The sequence below is a fragment of the Ambystoma mexicanum genome, chromosome 10 (assembly GCF_040938575.1).
Source record: "Ambystoma mexicanum isolate Mex_15411 chromosome 10, UKY_AmexF1_1, whole genome shotgun sequence".
NCBI classification, from domain to species: Eukaryota; Metazoa; Chordata; class Amphibia; order Caudata; family Ambystomatidae; genus Ambystoma; species Ambystoma mexicanum.
Genome location: NC_090932.1, coordinates 674,571,926 through 674,593,207, shown reverse-complemented (window position 1 = coordinate 674,593,207; position 21,282 = coordinate 674,571,926). Strand labels below are relative to the sequence as shown.

Genomic DNA, 21,282 nt, shown 5'->3' with positions numbered 1-21,282 from the left:
ACCATCCTCCAATGGCCCTCACCAACTTCCACGGAAGGTGTACAAAGTGTGCTTGGGTTTGCCAATTTTTATCGTCGGTTCATCCCAGGATTCTCCCAGATTGTTCACCCCATCACATCCCTTCTGCGAAAGAACAAACGATTTCAGTGGACCACAGAAGCAGAAGAAGCCTTCCAGACCCTAAAACGGGCATCCCGACCCGAATTGCCATATGTCGTCGAAACCGATGCTTCCAACGTAGCAATGGGAGCGGTTTTGTCTCAGCGAGATCCCGAAACAGGACAATTACATCCCTTGGCTTTCTGGTCTCGTAAGTTCTCCGCTCCCGAATTGAACTATGCGATCACAGATAAAGAACTGTTAGCAATAAAAGCATCATTCAAGGCATGGAGGCATTACCTTCTTAGAGCCAGGCACAAAGTCACCGTCATTAGGGACCATCGTAACCTACAATATCTGAAAACCGCAAAAGCACAATCATCACGTCAACTCCGCTGGGCTCTCTTTTTTGCGGAATATGACTTTGTCATTACCTACAGACCCCCGGAGTACGCAATGGAAAAGAGGACACCCTATCATGATTGAGCGAAGATGAAAAGGCGCTCACCACACCAGACCCAGTGGCAATCATTCCTGAAGAACAATTCCTGAACACGATTGCAGCAACTGCCACTTTGGACGACTTAAAAATTGACCTTCAACACTTGATGAACCATTCAGAACAGCAGGAATGGCTGTGAAGAGGAGACCAATACACTATTGTGAACAATCTACCACACTTTCAAGGGAGACTGTACGTTCCGGATAAAGACCTGCAAAACCAAATTATAGCAAACTACCATTACTCTTTAATAGAAAGACATCCAGGAATGGCTAAAACTCAAGCTAAGATTAAAAAAAAATACTGGTGGCTCACTTGGCGAAAAGATATTGCCAAGTTCATCGCGACCTGTGGTGTTTGCGCTCAGCACAAGTCTCAAAAACAAAGTCCTGCAGGCCTTCTACGTCCTTTGATGGTGCCCCTGGCGCCTTGGCATGCGCTGTCTATGGATTTTATTACTGATCTTTCCCTGTGCAACGGATACAACACCATCCTGGTCTTCGTGGATCTGTTCTCTAAGATGGCCCCTTTCATTCCTCTAAAAGGGGTCCCGACTCACCTCTACGCTGGACACCGTCTTTTTGGAACAAATTGTCTGACTACACGGATTCCCATCAATATTGATATCAGACCACGGAGCTGTTTGTCTCAGCTCTCTGGAGGAGATGTTGCAGAATCACCAAAATCGACTTTCGGTTGTCCACAAGTCATCATCCCCAAACCGATGGCCAGACCAAACAGACCAATCAAACGGTAGAGCAGTACTTAAGGTGCATGTTACAACAAACCGAAGATACCTGGAAGGACATACTCTGATTAGCCGAATATGCATACAATTCCATCCACACCAGTATAGGACAAACGCCATTTTACACAATATATGGCCTACATCCACGAACATCTGTCTTTGATTCGCTTGAAGCACTGGAGATGCCAGTGGTAACAACCTTACATGAAACCATCATTCAAGTCCTTAAGCAGGCAGCAGAACATTTGACCAGAGCCAAAGAAAAGCAGAAACAGTTTGCAGACCGACACCGAAAGGAGGCTCCAAATTATCAGGTCGGGGACAAGTTTTGGTTAGCTTCCAAAAACATTTCTCTGATGGGGCCACAAATCTTCCGTCCCAGGTACCTAGTACCCTATTCCATCACAGCCGTGATCAACCCTGCAGCCATGAAATTAGAATTACCAGGCCACATGCGGATCCACCCGGTGTTTCATGTCTCCCCCCTAAAACCATTAAGACCAGGTACGAGGATTGATACTCCACCAGATCCCGAAATAGTTGAAGGAGAACCAGAATACGAAGTTTAAAGGATGCTAGACTCTAAGATGGTCCGGTCCAAGCTATACTTCCTTATAGACTGGAAAGGTCATGGACCCCAAGATTGGACCTGGGAACCCAATGAACATGTCCACACTCCACGATTAATCAGGCAGGTCCACCGCAATAACCCCACTAAAGCAGGGCCGGGGGGGGAAACCCCTTGAGTGGGGCTTTGAGGGGGAGTGCTGTCTTGACCACGGATCCCAGAACACACAACCACACCATCTAGTGGCGGGGGCAATGGGTCACTTGACTCACTTATGTCCCTTTGGGACTCATAAACACAGGGGCCCTGGCTGGACTCAGTCCTGGCGCCTTTGGCGCCAGGCTCATATAGAGATGTGAGCAGCAACACTTTATTTCACTGCAGGAGTGCTTTGATTTTACTTCAGTGCTGGAGTGCTTTTATTTTACAAGAACTTTCCAGGTGCTGAAAGCCTTTATTCCAGAGAACATCCCCATGTGCTCACTCATCGGGCGTAGCTCCCTAGGCCTGGTCTTCAGGTGCTGACTCATCGGGTGTGGCAAGGCGTGGCAGCAGGCAGGCCAGAGCTATTGGGCGTGGCCAAGAACAAGACTATATAAACCCACTGATCCCTCAAACAAATGCTTTGCGTTACTTTGCAACATGATGCTCACTGCTGCCTGGACCAGCTACTTACCTCGTGATCCTGCAACAACAGCATCCTTACCTGGACCCTGGCTCGCATCTCACGGCAATGCTCCATCTTCTTGGCAGATCTCGAATCGACGCCGCAGCACCTGCACTCTGTCCCACAAAGCCGAAGTCCTGAAATGAGAAAAGAAGACAAGACAAGGTTAGAACTCCCGAAAACACCCAACTCGGGGTTGCACTGCATTTAAAACCCAATGCGCACCCTAAGGCACCATTAAAGGCTACTTACCAGCTGTCGGATCATCTCAGTCCCACTCCTCCGTACCGCCGGCTCTGCTTCTTCTACCGCAGATACCACTGGCACCTCTACACCACCTGCAAGGGGAGGGAGCAGAGAAAAGAGACATTACATACAAAGGACGGAGAACGAACTTTACAAATACAATTACAACAGTCGGAAGACAAGCGGGCAAGTGGAAACAAGGGAAACACTTACCTACAAGAGAAGTGGACTAGTCGCAGCTGGCCTGGACTTCCACGACAAGGGACCAGTGAAGGAACTCGGTTCCCTTCAACAAGCACCCCTGCCAGAAGCAGCAGGACGGAGAGCTCCTCATCATCATTCAGCAGGTGAGCCTGAAGAGTAGTGCAACCCGAGTGGAGCCACATCCAAGGAGAAGAGGTCTGGAGAAGGGGGTCAGGGTCCACAGGCTGCATACTCATACAACCCCCCCTTATATTCACGCAGGAACCGCACTGCTCATCACTGCATTTCCCCACGCAGATGCAGAGGGAGGAACAGACCAGAGGATTTTCATCCCTGGGAGGGCTGCGACCGTGTCCCAACGACCTCTGCAGAGACCAGGTGAGCGCAACACCTATTGGTGTTGAGAAAGCTGTCTTTTCCTTATCAGGTCCATGCCAATACCCCCTGGTTAAATCTAGGGTTGATAGGAATGTGGCATTTCCAAGTGTATCTATTAACTCATCGATGCGTGGCCTAGGCATCGAAGGCAGGGATGGCGTTGACCTGCCTGAAGTCTATGCAAAACCTCCAAGAGTGATCTGGTTTAGTCACCAACACAATAGGGAAGGACGGTGGACTCAGAGAGGGCTCCATGATGTTTGCCTTCAACATTTTTCTAACTTTATGAATTATTATCTGCTTTTGTGCTTCTGGGAGTCTACATAGCTTCAAATGGACCACTTTCCCCTTTGGAGTTCTGGTATAATGGTAAGTACCATGTATTCTCCCTGGTTTCTCACAGAATGCTTTGGGGAATGCAGTAATAATGTCATTCAAATCCTCTTGCTTATGTTAAGATCGTTCTTGGGGAGTAAATTCAGAATACTCAGGTACCAAACAATACAATATAGAGGCGATGGTAGTGGATGGATTTTCTTTCCACTCTTTCAGGAGATTTACATGGTAGAGGTGGATCTTTTGCCGTCTATTGTGTTAGATTATTTTAACGGTACAGGTTCCTGTTTGCTCTAGCACCTCATAGGGCCGGTGCTACTTTGAAACAAGTTTATTTTCAGATGTGGGTAAGAGGACTAACACTTTCTGTCCTACTGAAAATGACCTTAGAATCACATTCTTGTCATAGGTACATTTTTGTTGGGCTTGAGCTTTCTTCCTGTGAGTGTGGACTAGACTCCGGACGAGTTTCATGTGCTCTCGCAATCGGGTAGCTGTCTGTGAGAGGGGAATGGGTGGCTCTTCTCATTCTTCCCTAGTCTCCCGGAGCATGTCCAAGACATCTCTTGGCTCTCTACTGTAGAGTAACTCAAAAGGAGAGATACCTGTGGGTGCCTCAGGGGTCTTTCTCACTGCAAATAGGGCCCACAGGATCATACGATCCCAGTTCTTCCCATCCTCGTCTGCTAACTTTCTAAGAATCATTTTGAGGGTCTTATTAAATCACTCTACCAATTTGTCTGTTTGGGGTGGTAAACAGTTTTTTTTTATATACATTTTATTGGCATTTTCATACAACATAAACATTTTTGTACCCCTCCCACTTCTCCCCCCTCTTGTCTCAACCTTGGTCCAATGTTTACCTCCTTTGCCCCTAAGTAATGAATTGTCAACCCCTCGAGATTAACTACGTCCTATTCCCTCCACTGAACATCTCCCCTCCTCAGCGTGAAGTTCCTTTATACCTACAGGTGATAAATATCAGTCCCAAAAGTCTCATCTTCCTCGGGCACCAGACCACTCTGGATTCGAAGGTCCCAATCCACAAAAAACCCCGATGATCCCCTTGTATAGAGTAAGATACCCATTCTAATGCTGCAAAATACCAGACCTTTCCTACCCATTCATGTTCCGTAGGTGGTTCCCTTGTTTTCCAATTCTGTGAAACCACCAGTGCTCCTGCCATCATTAAAATCGCATACACCTCACAGCCCTCGCATACAGCTCACAAGTGGGAACAGGATCTGGGGCAGCAAATAGAAGATCTCGAATGGTCCCAGATATGCACGTTGACCAAACACATATCATGTAACTCTAGATACAAACTAATTCATTATAAAATAGTACACAGGACACACTATACTCCTGTAAGACTCAAACACATCTACCCCACTGTTACTGGAGCATGCCCGAGATGCCAAACCGAAGATGCAGATATTTACCATATGCTCTGGGCATGCATAAAGCTGAGAGACTATTGGGCTGAGGTTTGTACAGCTCTGGATGAAATGGCAGACCAGCCCATTGAATGGACACCTCGTTTGTGCCTGTTGGGCGCGGTGGGGAGGATGAACCCGACATGGTGAAAACATTTGAACTTGAGCCTGTTAATAGCCAAAAGGGCGATATTAATGAAGTGGAAGAACGCTGCCCAACCTACCAAGAGAGACTGGGACAGAGATATGTTATAGACAAACGACACAGAGGAGCTATAAATAGACTTGGTACTACCCTCCTCCAGACCCAGAAATATATGGGCCAGAATCAAGCAGTACCTATTGGATGAAGCCGAAACTGAAAACCCAGACACAAACTGAAAGTGATTGTGTACGATTTATTGTTATTGATAGAAAATATGAATATGTATGTAAGTGCTATTCCTGTGTACAGTAATGTTCTAAAAAAATCACATACACCTTGTATTGTGCTTTCGAGGCTAGTTATTCAAATATCCCACCTAAACCCAAAATTGCAAGGCCTTTGTGTCCCTTTCCCTTGATCTCCAGGATCTCTTCTTTAGCTTCCTGAATCTTATCCCAAAACGGTTCGGTTTGCTGACATTCCCACCAGATGTGACTCCATGACCCCTCCGCTCTGCACTCCCTCCAACACATCTTGAGGACAGTATGGAATTAATGTATGGAGCTTCACTGGTGTGAGATGCCATTGGCACATCAACTTTACCCATATCTCCTGTAGTTGAATCGACCTAGTCAGTCGAGGGATACTCAACCATAGTTGTAACCACCCTGCCTCATTTATCTGTTGGCCTACTGATTCTTCCCATTTCCTCATATAGCGCCTGTGCCCTGGTTCCATATTTTGCTTGATGTGCCCATCAATTGTCCCCACCATGTTTTTGTCCCCTGAGTCTGATAGTAGGAAGTTTTCAAAGGGCGTTGCTGCCTCCTTTATTATTAATCAGCCAAAGTCTCCGTTGAGTGTAACGAAAACCTCTCCCCTTCATCCAGTACAAAGTTGAATTTACATTGATTAAAGGATTAAATCTTGCCACCCATACACATATCCTGTATCTTGAGTTATCCCCCTCTTTCCATTTGCTGAATACCAACCCCCCTATCCCGGGGAAAATTGAGGCGCGTGGAATATTGGAGTAAACGGTGACCGATAGGTGGAAAGGCCTGCTCTGTTTACCAGTTCATCCCACGACAGCAGGGATCCTATTGTGCTGCAATACAAATTCTGTGGTCTGTCCCTCTTTGGTTTTCAAAGTGGCCCTCTACCACTGCTTTGTCCATATCTCTCCATATCCTTTGCCTGTCGTCCTTCAGCCAATCGCTGATTACTTTAATCTGTGCAGCTAAGTAAAATGCCCTGATGTTTTGTTTTCCCAATCTGCCCCTGTTTCTTTGCATGGTCATGACCAATCTCGCAACTCTAGGCATTATATTATTCCATATGAACTTCCCTGTGTGACTTTCAATCGCTCGGAAGGAGGATTTGGGCACCCTTGTTGGAAGTGTCATAAAATAGTACACGGGTTTCAGAAGAATAACCATCTTAAGGACATTAATCCATCCTATCAACGAAATTGTCAACGGGCAAAAAAGTTTTTTAAAAAAAGTAATGGCCTCTATTAGGGGAGGGCTGTGAGGGGTAGTTGTCAATGAATGATGCTTCAGTTGTTTTAGCAATATTGACCCCAAAATATGTTATTGCATTGCATGCCCAGCTATATAGAAAGGTTTATTGAAGTTCCTTCTCCCTATCTACCGGAATCGTCGGGTTCAAGACCTCAGAATTGTGTGTGTTGATTTTTCAAACCTGTAACTACTGCAAAGTGACTCAGTTCTCTATTCAATTCTCTGAGGGATCTTTCCGGGTCTGTGAGTGTTAATTGCATATCGTCCGCAAAAGCAGCTACTCTAGGCTCCTCTCCGCCAAATGGGCTTCCTGCTATGTCCGCCAATTTCCTTATTGTAGCCAAAAACTGCTCCAAATGAATCGCACACAATAATGGGGACAGAGGGCACCACTGTTTTGTTCCTCTAGATATGCGGATTGCCCCTGTTATGTATCCGTTGATCAGCAGCCGCAGTGCTGGGTTATAATAATTGGTCCCAAACCCCATTTTCTCCATCGTATGAAACAAGAACTGCCACTCCACTCTATGGAAAGCGGTAATGAGGGCGCTATCCTTCTGGTGTTATCTCAAATCTGCCTACCCCATATAAAGCCTGAATGATCAATGCCAATAGGTTTTGGGAGAAGCCGGTCTAGACAGGATGCTAATATTTTGTATATATCTTTGCGTCTGTATTGATCAGTGCTATCGGCCTGTATGAGCTGCAGTTGCTGGGTCATTCCCATGCTTCGGAAGTAGCACCACCTTCGCCTCCTCCATTGTTGGAGTGTTTCTCCTCGCTGTCCTGAAGTTATTAAAGAGTTGGACCAGATGGGGAATTAACTGTTCCGTGAAGGTTTTGTAAAAATCTGCTGTGAAACCAACTGGTCCTGGAGCTTTATTGACTGGTAGTGACACTATGGCTCTACAAACCTTTGTTGTAATGTCTTGTTCTAGTTCCAATTTCTCCTGTCCTGTTATTACGGGTAGATTGCATTTATCTAGATATTCTAGTTGGGACTGCTCAAGGAGGTTATCAGATTTGTATAGATCTGTATAATAAGCCGGAAATTCCCCAATAACATCCGTTAGATCTGAACTCTCTCCTCCCCCTTTCATTTTAATTTTTAATATAGTTCTAGCGTTTTCCTCCTTTTTTAACATCCAATAGACAGTCCGCCTTGTTTGCCTTTATGTAGTATTTCTGTTTAAGGCGGCACAACAAAGAACGTTCTGCCGCCCTTATTTGCAAGATTTCCAACTGTCCCCTTATGGCCCTGTATTCCCTCAGCACTTTCCCACTTGCTCCTGTACCCATCTTGGATATAACTTGTTTCAATTTCTCCTTCAGCTCTTTTTCAAAAAGTCTCCGCTCTCTATCTTGTCGGGCCTTTACAGCAATAGTCTTTCCTCTAATTGTAGCTTTGAATGCGTCCCATCTCATAAATTGATCTGTGTCCCCCTGTTTGTCTCAGAAGAAGTCCTCTATACCCGCTTGTATCTCCTCCCCCAGTGTTTCATCGTTTACTATGTGAGTAGGGTATCTCTACAGCCCTGGAGTGACATCTTTCCTACTCACACTCAAGGCTATGGGAACTTGGCCAGATAATGCTATTGTGCCCACCTCTATCTCTGAGACCAGACCCAGTAAATTCCTTGATACCCATATGTAGTCAATCCTGCAGGAGGTCCTGTGAACATGAGAGAAAAAGTTATACCCCTTGGTGGTTCCCTTCTTTTCCCGCCATCCGTCCACCGACAAAAGTCTAATTATTTTCTTGCACAATTGTATTTTGGGTTTACCCTGGGCATGCATCCTTCCCATGCTCCTATCCACCCCCAGATCCCAAGCTAAATTGAAATCCTCTGGCAGTATTATTTGTCCTTAGCATATCCTTCAAGTTTGTTCAGCATCCTCTGAATAAACCCGTCTTGACCAGAGTTGGGAGCATAATAGATAATTCCCCCTTCACCTGTAGAATTAGTGCCAAATATCCCCCCTTCGTGTCTTTCTCACAATTCACTACTGTGAGGTTTAGATTATTCCGCATTGCAATCATCACCCATCCTTTTTTACACGTGTCATTGGATTGGAATATTTTTCAGTATCCCTGTAGTCTGATTTTGTCTTTGTCCCGGGCTTGTACATGTGTTTCTCTTGGGGCTAAGAGATCTGGTCTTTTCCTTTGTAGGAATCTTTTCAGTTTCTTTCTTTTCACAGGAGAGTTTAACCCATTAATATTTAATGAAGTAATGCTAATAATATTGGTCGTAGCCATCATCTCGACACTTCGTAAGGATATCTTTATTCACATTGGATTCTTAATTGGGAACCCTCTCAACACCCTCCCCTCTTCCCCCTTCCGCAACAACCCTCTCCTCTCCCAGGTCCCCCTCGCTGGGTGGACTCAACCAGTCTCTAGCCCCTCCTGATACCCTCTTGGTGATTGAGCCCAAACTGCAACCTAGCCTTGCTGTCATGGTGCATGCCCCTAGACATCAGGAGTAGATCAGCCTACCCAAGTTGCTGGCACCCATGGGGACCTTTAAGGCCCCAAAAGTTTGCCTTAAGACTTCCTGGAGTCAGTCCTGGCGCCGTTGGAGCCAGGCTCATGTTATTCCATCTTGTTGCAGGGAGCATGGACACACACATAGCCCAGCCTTAAAGAACTGAGCCATACAGTCTAGCTTGGGTGTGGCTGGAAGGACTACTTTACCTGGGACTACTTGTGCAGGGTGTGGCTGGAGGGACTACTTTAGCTGGGACTACTTGTGCAAGGCAATATAAACCACACCCTAAGGACAGAACACGCTTCGCGTTATTCTGCACTCCTGCAGCGTAACGCTCACCGTGTCTGTACAGCACAGCTCCAGATACTCGGTCTTCAGCCATGCCTGTCTTGGGAACCAGAATCATCAGCACGTGTGGAGAAAGGAAAGGAGGAGAGAATAAGAACTAGAACAATGGTTGAGTCCTTACCTGAGAAGCAGTCCATCCGAAAGGCTTTTCCTTCTGCCGCTCTCAGGATTGTTGCAACAGCTGAAAGGAAAACACACGCATAGGGAACCAATACTCACCCGGAGGTTGCGCTCTTCCTGAATTCCATTGAAGCGGTTATGCGATCGCGGCTCCGGAGCTACACTGCACCTGCAGAACAGGAAAAAAGAACAGCAGGTTAGTCGCGCAAAGGAAAAGAAACATTTACTGTACATTTCGACACCGCGCTCTCGCGCTAGTACTCACCTGCAGGAATTCTGCTCAGCGTCGTGGGGAGACGGCAATCCTTCATCTGGCACCCTCCTAAACCGCACCTGTAAAGGAAAAAGGAACAATAGTGAGAACATTGGCAACTAAGAACATTTAAGGAAAACTATACCAAGAGTCTATTGGTATAGAGACTTACCTACAGAGTCAGTTACTCAGAACTTCGCTACAGCCCGCAGGATCAGTGACGCAACTAGATCCAGAAGAGAGGCTGGAACATTACCGCACCCCTGCATTCAGTTGTAGGACGGAGAACCCGCCATTGAAACGCCTAAAGTGAGGCATAAGCAGAGAGGGACACTAGGAGGCTACGGGAGGTGGGAGTCTAGCCCGCCCCTCACGGCTGGTTAACATCTCATTTGAACATTCCAGGCCAACGCTCCCCTGTGAAAGAGTGAGACAGAGAAGACACGTGCAGGCATTCATCACCCAACTTCGTGCGACGCACATGCAGACATTCACCGCTCAGCTTCGTGTGACGCCCCCGTGGAGACCAAGTGAGCGTGACACTTAACCAGTGCAGGATCTCTCAAACCCATGTGTAGATCCCAACTCCCACCTTCCCCCCGACCCCCCGACACCTTCAATTATAAAATGACCACCCTCCCTGAGCTATCATGTTGGTGCGTTCTCCGGGCCTGTGTTTCCCCCTTCAGGTGGCTGTAGAATCGTTTGAAGGATTCCTTTGCTCGTCTAGCTGTCAGTCTCTGGGCCCCCTCTGATCGACAGGGGCTCCATTCTTCCTGGTGTTTTTCTGCCTCGCCGTGGTCCATTCCCATCCCTTCTTTTTGTTCTGCCTTTTCGATGTAGGCTCACTCAATCCTGACTCTTCCTCTTCAAGCCCAAGAATTCTCGGGCCTTTGTCGCAAGATGAAATGCAATATTGCCATCCTTCCCGTTCAAAGACTAGGCCGAAGGCGATTGTCCAATGATATTGAATATTTTTGTCGCATAGAACACACACAACCGGGTTAATTTATTTCCTTTTGAGCGGGTTATTTGGGACAGATCTTTAAAAAGTTGGAGATCTGAGCCATTGTATGTTATCTGCTTCGCTTTCCTTTTGACTATAGTCATATAGGGCCGCCAAGATGTCTCTTGGCCTTGCACCAGTTTCTTTCTTTAACGGCCCCACTCTATGCACTCTGTCAAGTTTAAGCTCTGTGTCGCTGTCCACTTCTCTTAAACTCTGTGAATATTTGTTTTTATCGCTGCCTTAAGTTCCTTATCATGCACTCCCTCCGACAGGCCCTTTAGTCTGATATTTGATCTTCTGGACCTATTTTCGAGGTCCTTTGCCTCTATCTCTAAGTTGTGAGTTGCATTTGCTAATTGTTCCACCAATTCGTCCGTTTTCCGTGCATCCTCAGCCAGTTCCTGGAGCGCATTCTCATTTGTGTATACTCTTTACTCGATCGTATTCATGTCTGTTTATTTCATGCAGTGCCGATGCCAGGTTCTCCCGCATTTTATCCACCTCTATCTGCACGGCGCCTGCAATCTTGTCACCAAAGTCTTGGAAATATTGTCTGAGGATGTCTTGTGTAATGGCCTGGTCCTACCCAGATACATCTTGGGGCCCTACATAGTCTTGTTTTTCCGTACTTCTGTCCCCCTCCAGAAAGGTTCCCTTATCCCTTCTCCACAGCTTTCGAATATTGCTTTCCTGGGGTTTGTTAGCCTCTTTTGGCAGACTTTGAGTCTCTTTTCCTCTATTCTTGAACATGCTTGACCTCTGTCCTCCCTGAGGGAGTAGAGATTTTATTGAAACCTGCAAATGTAGTTGGTCAGTATAACTGTCTCTGCGGTTGGGATTTCCAACTATTATGTACTCCTCTGTACCTTCGTCGTTGCTCTCCACTATTTCACTTTGAGTCCTTTAGTTTTGTAGATCTTCCAGGGTACTTACACACTATGTACAGTATCACTTTGGTTGTGAATACTAGCTTCCAGGAGCCCCCTCTATTTCTATTCCGAATATATTGTGTTAGTTACTACAAACATTCAGGAACAGACTCCCTATTTCCCTTTGTGGTCTCTTGTTTTCCGTTTGCTGGTAGGTTTCCCAGGATGTGGGGAGAAAGGATCCAACACCCCTCGTGTGTTCTTTATGCAGGCTACTTGCCCTGGCATTCACCGCCTCATTCACCTGGTTGGCCCGAGATCCACGTGTGCCCAGGATCCTCTAGTTGTAGCTTTTTCTGTCTCCTTTCCAAGTATTTTCCTCTTCCCAGGGGTATCCAAGCTTACATAGCTGTCCAGGGCTGACCTTTAACCCCCTCCCACTCCAATCCCCCGTTCCAGACTCTTAGCCGCTATGTTGCCGGAGCTCTTCTGGCCACCAATTTTTTCACCAGCTAGATGAAGGGCTTGTTCCTGGGGTAACTCCAGAAGCGTGTCACTCCCGATCGTCTACTCCTCTGCTGCACTTCTTCCTGTTGGGTCACTGCTCCCCCCTTGCCAGACCTAGTTCTGAGTCTGACGTAATAAATACATTATCTTATGGGCTCAGGTTTGCATGCCAACCAATCAACACGCTTTTTGCGCCTCCTCCCTAATCATGGCAGCAGCTCATCGCGTTATACAGAAACACAGCCTTGGCTTAGCTCAGTCCACAGCTCATGTATGTCCAGGACCATGCATAGTGAAATACTGTCAGTTCTAACAACTATGATTCTGTTTCTGTAAACAACATTTCTAATAGCTAGCGTCCGCCTACAGATTCTTATCTGAGATTATATCATGGCTGTGGCAGCTGGCATTGTAAAACATTTCTCTAGCAAGGAGCTGAGTGTGCCCCAGCTCTGACTTTTAAAAAGGTTTTTCAAAGTCACTGCTTGTGGAGGAGCTTAGAAAAGCCAACCTAGGGGGTTGTGGCCTGGACTGCCAGCGATGCGGCAGCTCCTCTAATGGCCTCCGTATGGGACCCGTAGCTTCCTTGAATTAAAGAGTGCTCCCACCGTCTCTTCGCATCATAAATGCCGGCAGCTGTAAGCAGAGGTGCTGTGTGTTGGACCAGAGCGAAATAAACTCCTAACACATGTTGAAGCTTCGGAGCGGAGCGGGAGAAGGTTGCAGCGCCGGCCGTTAGGACAGTCCAAAATGGCAGGCGGACTGCAGAGACTTCACTGCTCCGCTGAACCGTAACTGAGGCAGCCTTCGGAGTGAAGGGCTTGACCCCTCGATGTGCCCTGTACTGTGCCGCCACTCTGGATCAGCTGCCGCAGCCCACCCACAACCACATCGGGACACGAGCCCTGCTGTGTTGCTCCACCAGCCTCAGCCACGGAGGGGGGTGCCCCGAGGACAGCTCAGCAAACATGGACAGCTTTAACGTGGCTTGTGGCGCCGAACTCTGTCGGGAGCCCCACTGGCCCCCGCTGATAACTTTAATCAAGAACAGATTACGACGGCCCAGCGGTGACTGAAGCAGGGGCAGCACTGACGTGCGGCGAACCCGGCCGAAGACCCAGTAGCCCCCGCTGGCAACCAGATACAGAGCCTGGTGACCCAGCGGGACCCCTCGCCGGTGACCAACAGCACAATGTGGTGACTCGCTGGGGCCTGACGACGTGGCACATCCCCCTGCATCTCGCGCTCCCCCTGACCGGCCTGCTGTATTTCCCAGGCACCGTGGAAACAGCGGACGTTCAGCCACCTGGATCCCAGCAATCACCCCACTACTTTGGTGAAATTATTCAGCCCTCAGCCCCACGGAGGTGAACCCACAACTCAACCCTTTCCCCAATGTGCCTGCCTTGCCTACACCATTTCCATGTGGAGTTACACATTCAACTTTGACTCTCCCAGTGAACGTGCCTTCACTCTTCCGGCTCTCCTTTTGTCTCTGTTTGACCACCAAGGCTGCCCCCAGCTTCCTATATGAGGGTTGCCCATTGGCCTTCACTTGACCCGCTCCTTACTGATGACTTGACTTGGAGGGGATAATTTCGCCAACACAGCAGCTTCTGAGAGGCTTTCCCCTCTGATCTCAGCTTCTCCCGCCGCCGCCGTGCTTCGCCAGCTTTGGCCCCATCCGAGGCCCCGTCCAGCACAGCGCCTGCCATCAGGAACACCCTGGCTTACAGCTCCACCTTGCCTCGGATCTCCCGAACCCTGATGTTGGTTTCTGAGGAAGACCTTTGCTCCCAATCCGGATGTAACGCTTGCTTGGCTCCCCTGGATAGAACTCGGGCTTACAAGAACTGCTTCTATTCCTTGGATCTTCCAGCCCAGTCTCTCTTTACCCTGAGGCTTATTTCAACGGAGTCCCTGCAGGTGACCATACGTCTCCAGCATGGGGTCTGGCATGGATTCACATGCTCACGAATATTCCCCGTCGTCAGGCTGGGAATCCTCAGTAAAGAAAAAACCAGTATCAGTTTCGTTTCTGATCTGTCTTTCGTAGTAGTAACCAATCACTGATCTCTGCGTCATACTGACCACAGCCAATGACTGCCCTCTACCTAAGCCCCGCCTCTGGCAGCCATCTTCAGATTTTTACCGCACGTTCAAGTGTTGGGATCCTCGTGCTATTGCTCTCGAGCGTTAGTGCTATTTTTTCACGTTTTTTCTCAAAAACTTCGATTTTTCGGTCAAAAAGAGCCTCAAGCTCCACCGTTTCTTCATCCGATCAACGGGGACCCATGTTGGATTCGTCTACGCCCCTCAAGGGTGAAGATTTCGTCGAGCCACGCTCTTGGAGGACTCCAGAAGTTTCTCAGGCCCATCTCGGACATGGCCCAGGAGAAGGGAAGCTCGACGCCCGGAAAGCTGTTCAGGGTTTGCCCTGGATGCCAGCTTCAGAATGTCTTTAAGGAGGACGAACACTCATTTTGTCTTTACTGCCTACATGAGGACAAGACGCACGTGTAGAAGGACTGTGCGTTTTGCGGCAATATGTCGGAGCGGACCATGAAGGACCACCATCAACGTCTCGCCAACTGGCTGGAAGGAAAGAGCCCGTCAGGCGAGAAGAAGAAGAAGAAATCCGAGCGGTCTTCTAAGACCTTTGAGGACGCCCCGGCGACGGGGGTCCAACACAAGGCCAAGCACCGCGAGTCCGCTGGCACCGGGAGCGCCGAACGGTCGGGCTCTACGGGCGCCAGGCAGGGCGCATCCTCCCCGGCACCATCAACCACGAGCCAACGCTCTGGTTCGGGTAAGAGGAAGGCCGAGCACCCGGCGAAGCTCCTGGAGAGGCCCCGGTCGAGCTCGAAGGCCCCATCGGAGGGAGAGCGAGGCAGTGTCCCTCCCCCCAAGGAGAAGGCGGTGTGCTCACCTAAGGTGGTGAAAGCCTTAATCCATCCGGCCAAGGCCTCTATCGAGACAGTCGCGGCGGCCCTGGCTCAGCCTGTGGAGGCTACACCGGTGGTGGCGACCTCGGGGCTCAGAGTCTCCCTGCCACCGCGGAGGGAGTCCTCTTTTATGCCCATCGACAGGACCCCCGTGAAACCTCAGACGGAGAAGAAAAAGGGGGGGCAGGAGGTCGTCATGGATTCGGCCTCAACCTCTGAGGAAGAGCTGATCGAGGTCTTAAGCCACGGCGTTGGCGTGGAAGAAGACCAGCCCGTCGGTAGGGATCCCGACGTAGGAGACGACGATAACGTCGAGGGTGCCGACGGGGCCCCTGACCACCCGTATTCCCATCCTAAAGGGACACCGAAAGTTTCTCAGGTTCGTGGTCCAAGGGCGTCACTATCAGTTCAGAGCCCTTCCCTTCGGACTAAGGTCGGCACCCAGGGTGTTCACCAAGTGCCTCGCACCGGTGGCGGCGCAGCTGCGCCGAGAGGGGATCCACGTCTACCCCTACCTGGACGACTGGCTCATCCGAGCCAAGACGAGGGAGCTCGCCATGGAGCACACGGCGAGGACCGTCCAACTTCTCACGGACCTGGGATTCTCCATAAACTACGCCAAGTCCCACCTGGTGCCCGCGCAAGACGCACTGTTTCTGGGAGCGAAGCTCGACACAGTGTCGCTTCTGGCCTCTCCGTCGGAGGAAAGGACGAGGGCCATTCTGGGCAAGGTGCAGCGGATGCTGGTTGCGGACGCGGCCAGAGTGAGGTCCATCAAGTCCCTCCTCGGAATGATGTCTTCTTGCATTTACCTCATCCCCCTGTGCAGGCTCCGGATGCGCCCGTTGCAGGAGTTCCTGGACGCGTGCTGGATCCAGACGACGGGCAGCTTCGAGGAGAGGATCACACTCGACGAGAGTTTCCGACGAGCGATCCGGTGGTGGGGCACCCACGCACATCTGACGGCAGGCATGGACTTCCAGACCCCCGGCCACCAGGAGACAGTGACCACGGATGCCTCCCTGGAAGGGTGGGAAGCGCACACCGAAAATCGGCACGCGAGAGGCCTTTGGCTCCCGACGGAGAAGTCCCTCCATATCAACGTCCTGGAGCTCCGTGCAGTGTTTTGGGCCCTCAGGTCCTTCCTTCCGTCCCTCAAGGGCAAGGTGGTGAGGATCTTCACCGACAACACCACCACCATGTTCTACATCAGGAAACAGGGCGGAACCAGGTCCCCAGCCCTGTCCAGGGAGGCGCAGGATCTGTGTCATTGGGCCGTCGCCCAAAGGATGTTTCTGGTGCCGTTTCATCTGGCAGGGATAAAAAACACAATCGCCGACTCACTCAGCAGGGAGCTGCGCTCGTGCCATGAGTGGGAACTACGACAGGATCTAGTGGACCGCCTCTTCCGACGGTGGGGCACACCCCAGATCGATCTGTTTGTGACGGCAACGAACTCCAAGTGCCGGAGGTTCGCCAGCAGGTTTCCCCAGCCGAGGAGCATGGGCGATGCTTTCTCGTTCCCCTGGGAGGGCCTGTTTCTATACGCGTTCCCTCCATTGCCATTGCTGATCCGGCTCATCAACCAGCTCAAGAGGTCACGGTGCAGGATGATCCTCGTCGCACCTGCGTGGCCGAGGCAGATATGGTTCCCGGACCTTCTGGACTTGTCAGCGTCCCCGTCAATCAAGCTGCCAGTGGACGCGGATCTGCTCTCTAGGGAAGGAGGCGCCATCCTCCATCACGACCCGAAGTCGCTGAACTTGCAGGCCTGGCTCCTGCAGCGTTAGAGTTTAGGGATACGACATACTGGCCGACTGCAGAGAGGTTCTTGCAAAGGCCAGGGCGTCCTCAACTCTTAAATGCTACGGACACAAATGGAAGAGGTTCTCTGTCTGGTGCCACGCACAGAAGATTAACCCTCTGCAGATTACGGCTCCCCAAGTACTGCCGTACCTACTGACGCTGGCCAAAGCTGGACTGGCGCACGCGTCCATCAAGATTCATCTTGCTGCGATCTCCCAATACACCAGAACCACGGGGCGGACGTCTTTGTGGTCTCATCGTCTGGTGAAAGAGTTCATGAAGGGACTGTTCAGATCGTTCCCGCCGGTGAAGGCTCCGGCCCCGGCGTGGGAGCTCAACGTGGTGCTGACCAAGCTCATGGGACCTCCGTTCGAGCCTCTGCACTCGGCTCCGTTGAAGTTCTTGTCGTGGAAAACAGCGTTTCTTGTGGCCATCACCTCCGCACGACGGGTGGGAGAGATCCAGGCCCTTTCCTGCAAGGCCCCGTACTTGACTTTTCACGACACGAGGGTAGTGCTCAGGACGCACCCCTCCTTCATGCCCCAGGTGCCGTCGGACTTCCACCTCAACGAACCCTTGGTGTTGCCTGTTTTCTTCCCGTCGCCTTCGTCGCCGGCTGAAAGGACTTTGCACTCGCTGGATGTGGCTAGAGCGCTGAAGTTCTACGTGGACCGCACAAAGGGTTTTCGGAAGACGTCACAACTCTTTGTGAACTTTGGACCTGTCAATCAGGGGAAGGCTCTCTCGAAGGCTTCCATTTCCAGATGGCTCTCCGGCTGTATCATGTACTGTCATCGGTTGGCAAACCGACCCCTGCCTGGCCGTCCGAGAGCCCATTCCACCAGAGCGATCGCAGCTACCACAGCGTTCCTATCTGGTGTGCCCTTGCTGGACATCTGCAGGGCTGCTACATGGAGGTCGACGCACACCTTCATGAAATTCTACTGCGTCGATCGGGATTCCAGGGAGGAGTCCAGGGTCGGCCAAGCAGTGCTGCGCAACCTGTTCGCCTAAGGTGAGCCTGGTGAGGAGGTAAGATTTGCTTAATGTTGAGTTTGATGTGATGCTTAATGTTGAGCCTTTGCCACCTCCCGTGGTTGTGCATGTGTGTACTGCTATGTATTCTTTATTCATGAGCATGTGAATCCATGCCAGACCCCATGCTGGAGAAGGAACAAGTTACTTACCTGTAACTGTTGTTCTCCAGCATGGGTCTGGCATGGATTCACATACGAACCCTCCCGCCTACCCCTCTGCGGCTCTTCACTTGGTCATACTGCCACTTCACGTGCTACCAAATCTGAAGATGGCTGCCAGAGGCGGGGCTTAGGTAGAGGGCAGTCATTGCCTGTGGTCAGTATGACACAGAGATCAGTGATTGGTTACTACTACGAAAGACAGATCAGAAACGAAACTGATACTGGTTTTTTCTTTACCGAGGATTCCCAGCCTGACGATGGGGAATATTCATGAGCATGTGAATCCATGCCAGACCCATGCTGGAGAACAACAGTTACAGGTAAGTAACTTGTTCCAACCTCTTTATCTCCTTAGAAGCGCCCAAGAACCCCCCATTCAGTCGCCCATCTCACGTATAGGAGACCCTAACCCCCATGAGGCGGCGGATGAGGCTTGCCGGCTCCCCTCCTTCCCGCTGACGCTCCAGACTTTGTGGGACCCTGCCCTCTGATTTCAGCTGCTCTACCCCTAAGGTCACACAGGAATCTCCTTACTGGAAGCCAGAGGGATGGCTAAGCACCTCAAACCCCCCAAGAACTCTGACATTGCCACCATGCTGCTCTCAGCGGACAAAGGGAAGAAATCCGAGCCCCCAAAACTTACTCCCCAGAAGCTCTTGGAGAACAGAGCAACGCTGGCGACCAAGGAAGACCTCCAATCTTTCATGTCTGACATCAAGGCGGGATTCCAGTCCTGCATGTCCGAGCTCACCACTAAACTGGAGGGGACGGATCAGAGGGTCGCGGATGCAGAGCAGAGGCTGGGAGAGGTGTAGGACTTGACTCGGGAACATTCTGCAGCCCTCGTGGAGGTACGGTGCTCGATGCAAGCTCTTCTTGATAGAAGCGAGATTCTAGAATTCAAGCAGGAGGATCACGAAAACGGAGCCCGCCGTAACAAGCTACGGATACGAGGGGTTCCCTCCTCAGTGCCCCGATAAAGACCTTGCGGAATATGTGGGTGACTTTTTCCAATCTCTGTTGCCACATCTAGACAAGTCACAACTTATCTTGGATCGCACCCACAGGCTGCGCCCTCGCCGGGGAGTCGACTAATACCCCCCCCCCCCCGACGTAATAGCAAGGGATTGCACTAATCTCTGCGATAGGGCGATCCCGAGATGAGCTAACCTTTCAGGGCTCCCCGCTCCAGATCTATCAGGACCTCTCCCTCCTGACGCTACAGAAAAGAAGAGCCCTCTGCCTTCTCATGCTCTTCCCCTGGGACCACCAAATACGATACCGCTGGTTGTTCCCAACGGCCCTGCAGTTCTCATACAACGGAACTCTTAGTAGAATTACCCATCTCGATGACGCCACAGCGATCCTGTACCCCGACTACCCCAGGAGAGCAAAGGACCCCTCATCGGAAGGCGCTGCTGGTGACCCAAGCAAATCCCCCGCCCCCTAGTCGAGGCGTTCATCCTGGTCAAGGGTCCAAAGAAGCCGGAACAAGAAATGGTCCTCTGCAGTTCAGCTAAAGAAAATAGACGACGTTGAGGCACTGCGCAGCGAGAGCGACCCTGCGGGCCTCACTCAGCCCATGCCCAACTCCAAGGTGCATGCCATCGAAACTCCCTTGGAGTGGAACCCGACAGTTAGTGACTGTTCTAGCCCTGTTGGCTAGGGATATGCCCGATACAGAGAAATCGGCACCACAGTTTATGGTCTTGTACTCCTGTTGGAGGCTCATGTTAAATACCCAGACCTCCCATTGGAGCTCAGTGTTAAAACCCCAGTCACATGATGACCTCGCTCTGAACAAACCTCTGAGCGATGTACTCCCCGGCCCCTACTCCTGGAACCCGCGGAAACTCAGAACTCACCCCCTCCACACCAGAAACTGAAATTTGTTACGCTTAATGTCAGAGGTCTAAATTCCCCTCCTAAAAGGAAATCCATCCTACAATGCCTCCAAGATGGGGAGTCCTCTGTGATTATTTTTTCAGGAGACCCCCCTAATCCCTGCAGACTTTCACCACCTGCGCAGCAGATTCTTTCCTCTGCAATATTTTGCTTCTAATGGAACTAAGAAAGGGGATGACCCAGGAAGCGAGGGAATGGTGTTGGAAGAAGATCATGTGGGGATACTCATTCAAAGTAGTTGTATCACTATGCATGTTCCTTGAGAAGTTGGTTATGGAAATGCACATGAAAGAATCATAATACCAAAGGTGTATGTTCTCCTATGTAATGACAAGATCATGTTTATTTGTTTTAAGAGTATGTATAATTATAATTTTTGGATTATGAAATGTAAATAGAAACTTGTGTACTCAATAATGAAATTTTAACTTTCTGTAACTGTATTTCTGAAGATGTTGTAAAAAGTTTGTTAATCAAACTAATAAACAACTTTTATATACATTTTTTTTAAAAACTAAGAAAGGGGGCACTGCCATCCTATTCGCAAGAGGAATTAGACCACAAGTTCTGGAAATGCATTGTTGCCCAGAAGGCCACTTTGTGGCTTTCAAATGCCTTCTCTTCGGACAGCTTTATTCCCTCATTTCAGTCTACGCCCCAAACGACAAACAAGAGGAGTTCTACAGGGACATTGAAGCATCTCCTCTCCCATTTGTCTAGGGCCAGATCTTAATTGGTGGGGACTTCAACGGGGTCCCTAATCCGCTGAAGGACAAATCGCATCCTCCGACCTACAGGGACAAGAAATAGGTGGCAGGCCTCCTTCACCTATTCCGGGCCCTGCACGCAGTGGACACGTGTAGAGTGCTCTACCCCAACGAAAAGGACTACTCTTTCTATCCATATGTCCACAGGACCGTCTCCTGGATCGACCTCTTGTTGGCCTCCCCCCAAATCCTCGCCTTTGTTGACGATGT

The 21,282-nt window shown here is 49.9% G+C and overlaps 1 protein-coding gene across 5 annotated transcripts in view; it reads left to right on the top strand.

Annotated features, from left to right (window-relative positions):
• Positions 1 to 21,282, top strand: part of U2SURP (U2 snRNP associated SURP domain containing) — a 1,877,492-nt gene that overhangs the window by 779,389 nt on the left and 1,076,821 nt on the right. The gene's annotated exons all lie outside the window — the stretch shown is intronic.